Source organism: Pithys albifrons, chromosome 25 (genome assembly GCF_047495875.1).
Source record: "Pithys albifrons albifrons isolate INPA30051 chromosome 25, PitAlb_v1, whole genome shotgun sequence".
NCBI lineage: Eukaryota > Metazoa > Chordata > Aves > Passeriformes > Thamnophilidae > Pithys > Pithys albifrons.
The window spans coordinates 2,896,833-2,902,832 of record NC_092482.1 but is presented as its reverse complement, the minus strand read 5'-3'; positions in this window follow the sequence as shown (position 1 = coordinate 2,902,832).

The window sequence follows — 6,000 nt, the reverse complement described above, 5'->3', positions numbered from 1 at the left end:
GGCACTGGTGTGGAATGGAATATCCCTTTGCCCAGTTTGGGCACTGGTGTGGAATGGAATATTCCTTTGCCCAGTTTGGGGCACTGGTGGAATGGAATATCCCTTTGCCCAGTTTGGGCACTGGTGTGGAATATCCCTTTGCCCAGTTTGGGGCACCGGTGGGAATATCCCTTTGCCCAGTTTGGGCACTGGTGTGGAATGGACTATCCCTTTGCCCAGTTTGGGCACTGGTGTGGAATGGAATATCCCTTTGCCCAGTTTAGGGCACTGGTGGGAATATCCCTTTGCCCAGTTTGGGCACTGGTGTGGAATGGAATATCCCTTTGCCCAGTTTGGGGCACTGGTGGAATGGAATATCCCTTTGCCCAGTTTGGGCACTGGTGTGGAATGGAATATCCCTTTGCCCAGTTTGGGGCACTGGTGGAATGGAATATCCCTTTGCCCAGTTTGGGCACTGGTGTGGAATATCCCTTTGCCCAGTTTGGGGCACCGGTGGGAATATCCCTTTGCCCAGTTTGGGCACTGGTGTGGAATGGACTATCCCTTTGCCCAGTTTGGGCACTGGTGTGGAATGGAATATCCCTTTGCCCAGTTTAGGGCACTGGTGGGAATATCCCTTTGCCCAGTGAGGGCACTGGTGTGGAATGGAATATCACTTTGCCCAGTTTGGGCACTGGTATGGAATGACCCTTTGCCCAGTTTGGGGCACTGGTGTGGAATGGAATATCCCTTTGCCCAGTTTAGGGCACTGGTGGGAATATCCCTTTGCCCAGTTTGGGGCACTGGTGGGAATATCCCTTTGCCCAGTGAGGGCACTGGTGTGGAATGGAATATTCCTCTGCCCAGTTTGGGGCACTGGTGTGGAATGTCCCTTTGCCCAGTTTGGGGCACCGGTGGGAATCTCCCTTTGCCCAGTCAGGGCACTGGTGGGGCATTGCCCAGTCTGGGGCAGCTGTCCCAGCTCTGCTCCCTCCCAGTTTGTTCTGTGACTCTGGCAGAGCAGGAAGCACCAAAAAGAGAGGAAAAAGATCCCCCAAAATCGGTGTGTTGCCAACACCATTCTCATCCCAAATCCCAAACGCAGCAGCTGCTGGGGAGGAATTAACTCTGTCCCAGCTGAACCGGGACACGAGGCAGCCAGGTGGGATATCATTCCAGAATTCCCAAATTCTGCTCCTACACTGACACCCTCCACAGCTGAGGGTGCTTAAAAACACCCCCCGGCAGCACAGAAATGGTCACTCACATCATGCCCTTCCCACAAACCGAATATCCCCGAACTCAAACACCTCTTTTTGCCCAGAAAATATGGATAGAGGCAGAGCTCGAAGCTGCGCTGAGCTCCCGGCAGCGCCTTTGCCCTGGGAAGCAGCTCCCTCTGCTGCCCTCGCGGCATTCCAGACCCTGCTGGAATTAATCCCGGAGCTCTTCCCTCTCTGACGTTCCAGCGGGGCTTTCCAGGGAGTTCTGCGGTCGCCTGGATTCATCCTGTGTGCAAAGGCCGAGTGGGGTGAAGTATCAGACTTAACTCGGGGAAAAAACACCCAATTCAGGAGGTTTTAAAACTCTCTTGATGCCCCAACACGAGGTGGGACTTCTGGGCTGGCAGTGGGATATTCCAACCCACACATTGGGAAAGGGATTTGGGGATTCCTAAATAGGATCTGAATCAAACTGGTCTGTAAAATTGATTTCTCTCAGTCCCCATCGAGCCAGAGTTTGGTTTTTAAGAGAAAAGCTGAGAGGGATTAAGTGGTTTGTGAGTTCAACAGGGGATATTAAACTGCAAAATTTGGGGAAAAGAACCTTCCTGCCTCTTGTTTGGAATTACAGAGCTCCTCATCTCCCTGGGGCTGAGGCAGCCAAAGGAAAGGAAGCCAAAAAATGAGAAAAGAATAAAGGAGTTTTTAGGACCTGAAGTATTTGGGGCCTGTGTGTAACACCTGATGAGAGGTGGAGACCAGAATGGGCTGATCAAAGATCCCCCAAAGGGGGACAAACACACAGGTTTCTGACAGACTTATTTTGATTTCCAGGGATTTAATAGATTAAATAGATTTATTATATTATTGAAACAGCATTTAAAGGCATTTAATAGATTTAATTCACCTTCACCTGGCCCAGGTGGAACTGACTCCATGTGATCCAGGACAACCCAAACTGTCCTTGTGTGTCTGAGCTTTGTCCTTGGAAAGTGGACAAAGGGTCAAGTTTTGACCTGAATTTGGCCTTTTTTTCTGGGAAAGACACTGATTTTACCCTCCCTGCCAAAGCACCACTGACAAAATAACCAGCAGAAATCAGTCAGGTACAGATTTCTTGTCACATTTACCCCCAAGCCACATCCCTGGGTGTCTGTGGAATTCCAGCAGAGCCTTTCCCTAAAGCAGCAGCTCCAAGAGGTTAAAAACAACCCAAGAGAAGAGGGAGAGTCTTGGCCAAGATTAAACTCCCTGGATTTTGTTGTTGTTCCCCATCTGATCTGCTGTTTTTCTCACACAAGGACAAATCTGTCAGAGGGAGATTCCTTTGAAACTTTGGGCTGCCTGTGTCTAATTCCAGCACTAAGGAATAAACAGGATGGCTCAAGCAGCAGATTTATCTTCCTGGAAGGAGAGGGATTGGTCAGCAGGGAAAACTCCCCAGTGGGAAGGGAGGCAAAGAGTGTTGGCTCGTGAGGGACACCCCAAGCTGCCAAAAAACAAGCTTTGCTGACATCCTGATGCTTCCCAGCTGCTCCAGGGGGGTCCAGCTGCATCTCCAGAGGTGGGAAAAGCAGGATGGAGATCCCTGTTGACACTGCCCTGCCCAGGCAGGGTCAGAGCAGGGAAAGGATGTGCCAGGAGTGTGTAAAGGGAATGTGGAAACAGCACATGGTACTTGGAGGGTGAGGAGTGCCAGAGAAACTGTGGCTGCCCCAGCCCTGGGAGTGTCCAAGGCCAGGTTGGACAGGGCTTGGAGCACCCTGGGCTGGTGGGAGGTGTCCCTGGATGACACACTGATATTTCTATGACACATTTCTATGACATTTGTACAAAGTAGCCCCAATTTCAGGAGTATTTGCCCCCTGTTCAGCTCCTGAGTTCATTGTGACCCTGGAGGAGGTGCCAAGGCCAGTTTAGCAGCTCTTGGAGTTGGAAAGGGACTGGAGCACAAGTGCTGTGGGGAGAGGCTGAGGGAGCTGGGGGTGTTTAGCCTGGAGAAGAGGAGGCTCAGAGGTGACCTCAGCACTGTCTGGAACTCCCTGAAGGGAAGTTCTGGCCAGGTGGGGGTTGGTCTCTTCTCCCAGGCACTCAGCAATAGGACAAGGGGGCACGATGGGCTCAAGCTCTGCCAGGGGAAATTGAAGTTGGAGATGAGAAAGAAATTCTTTGCAGAGAGAGTGCTCAGGGATTGGAATGGGGTGTCCAGAGAGGGAGTGGATTCCCCATCCCTGGAGGTTTTTCAGCTGAGCTTGGCCGTGGCACTGAGTGCCATGATCTGGTAAAGGGACTGGAGCTGGACCAAGGGTTGGACTGGATGATCTCAGAGGGCTTTTCCAACCCAATCCATTCTGTGATTCTGTGGATGTGGCACCGAGTGAGAATCCACCATGTCTTGATCCAACCCCACTGTGATCACCAGCCCAGGGCACAGAGTGCCCTGGGCTGGTGATCACAGTGGGGTTGGATCAAGGGTTGGACTTGATGATCTCAGAGGTCTTTCCAACCCAATCCATTCTATGAAATCTATTGCAGAGAACTCAGAGCAGTCTCTGAGATCCACTGGTTTCCTGGGGATGTTTTCTTTTCCTTTCCTTGCCTCCCTGTTTTGCTCCACCTCTGCTGGGAGCCAGACCCAGGGCTGGGTGTTTGCTGGGTGGGCCCAGGGCAGGGGAGGCAGAGCAGAGCTAATTACAGGGGATGCTCCCAAAAATAGAGCTGCTTTCCCCCTCAGCTGGGAGCCAGGGAGAGAGGTTGGTGTTCCAGCTCTTTCCATGGTTTTGGAGCATCAGGAGGGAGGAGTTACTGGCACATGGACTGTCTTAGAGGGGTTTAAACTAAGCTCAGAATCACCAAGACATCACAATAGAAACAGCTGAAGTAATTGGACATTTTTAGCTTCCCTTCCTTCCTTCCTGCTTCCCTGCTGCCTCTTTCCTTGGTTTTGTTTTTTTTTATAGGGATATCAACCACCTATTCCTTCCCTGCAGAGCCTCAGCGTGGCCACAACACAACCACATCCTGCCCCAAACAATTCCAGTGAAAAGGAGGAGCCAGAAGGGTCAGTGCCCAGCTGGGAGAAGGAGCTGCAGCCACTGAGCAGCTCCTGGAGGTGCAGGGAGACCTTCACAGGGGAAGGAAAAGCAGCAAGTTTGTCTCACTGTGGGGAAAACCTCTTGTTTACCAGCCTCAAGTTGTGCCAGGGGAGGTTTAGGTTGGATTGAGGGGGAATTTCTTCATGGAAAGGGGAGTAAAGCTTTGGAACAGCTGGAATGAAAATCCTTGGAAGTGCTCAAAAAAATCTGTGCCTGGGGTGGGTTAGTGGAGTTTGATGGCTGGACTTGATGATCTTAAAGGGCTTTTCCAACCCTAACAATTCCATGAGTCTGTGATTCCATTCCCCCTTGTCTTGGCCATCCAGGCCATTGGGAATCCTCTCCATGTTTCTTGTAGCTCCTTCAGGTCCTGCAAAGCCACAATAAGGTCACCCCAAAGCTTCTTCCCTTCTCCAGGCTGAACAATCCCAAATTCTCTCAGCCTTTCCTCATATCCCTCTGATCACCTTGGTGGCCTCCTCTGGCCTCTCTGCAGCAGTACCAGGTCCTTCCAGAAGGCAGGAATCCGGGATAACTCCCTGAAAGCACCATTTGGCAGCATCACTTCAAGGTGGGCTCCCACCTTCTCTCAGATTTGCAGCTTTGCAGCAAAACTGCCTCAGCTTTGGTCACCCAGAGCTGTTTGTGGTCAAATGTGGGACTCATTTGGTGACTTCATCAGTGTTTGCAGCCCTGGAGGGCTGTGGGACCCTGCCTGGACAGACACAGGGACAGTCCCAACAGCAGGAGGGGACACAGGAAGGGCTGGGGGGAAACAGGAGCTCAGGGAGGGGCTGGTTGTCCCACAGCAGAGCAGGGCGGGGGATAAAACCTCTCTCTGTCATCCAGTCATAAAATAAAATCACTCTGCATCTCTCTGGACTTGCAGGAAACACAAACATTAAAAAAAGCCAAACCAACAAACAAAAAAAGAAGGTAAAAAGGGCAAGTGGTGTTGGACAAAACTGCCTCGATAAACAGGAGCAAAGCTCCCAAATCAGATGCTGGAAAGCTGTTGAGGAAAATAAAGGATTAGGAAGAGCCTTGATAAGACCTTGGTTTTCATCCACATCATTTCCAAGGTATTTCAGCTCAGTTAATTTGTTCTTTCTTTCTAAACTGACATGTGGAGTCCCAGGCCATGGTCACCCTCGGCCTCCCTGCAGATCCCAAACACATTCCCTGCTCCTGAACTCCCCCAGAGTTCCACAGAAAAGCAGAATCTCTGGAGGGAGCTGGGACAGGAATGTGTCATTAACCACTTTAGAGCAGATTCTATCAAAGACTCAGAAGGTCTGAGATGTGCTGAACTTCAAACACTGATTTGTGAGGCTCAGAGGCTTCACTGCCCCAATTCCTCCCACAGAACAAGCAGCAGGAATGTCTGGCCATGGAAGCGTGGAAGGCAAGGCTGAAAATCTTATCATTTAGGAGAATTCCTTCCTTCTTCAGTGACCTTCAGGCTGATGGATCCCATCCCACATCCTTCAGTTCCCAGGATCTGGCAACATCCATATGGCTCATGGTTTCCTCCTGTGCACAGAGCGATGAAAAATTCAGGATATTTTGGAAAGAGGCAGCTCCAGCCACAATCCCTGAAGCACCAGGCACAAGGATGGGTTCAGAATCAGCCCCTTGGGACACAGAGCAGCAGCTCCCCCTCAGTGCAGCTGCATCTGAGTGGGCAAATCACCAAAGCCAGG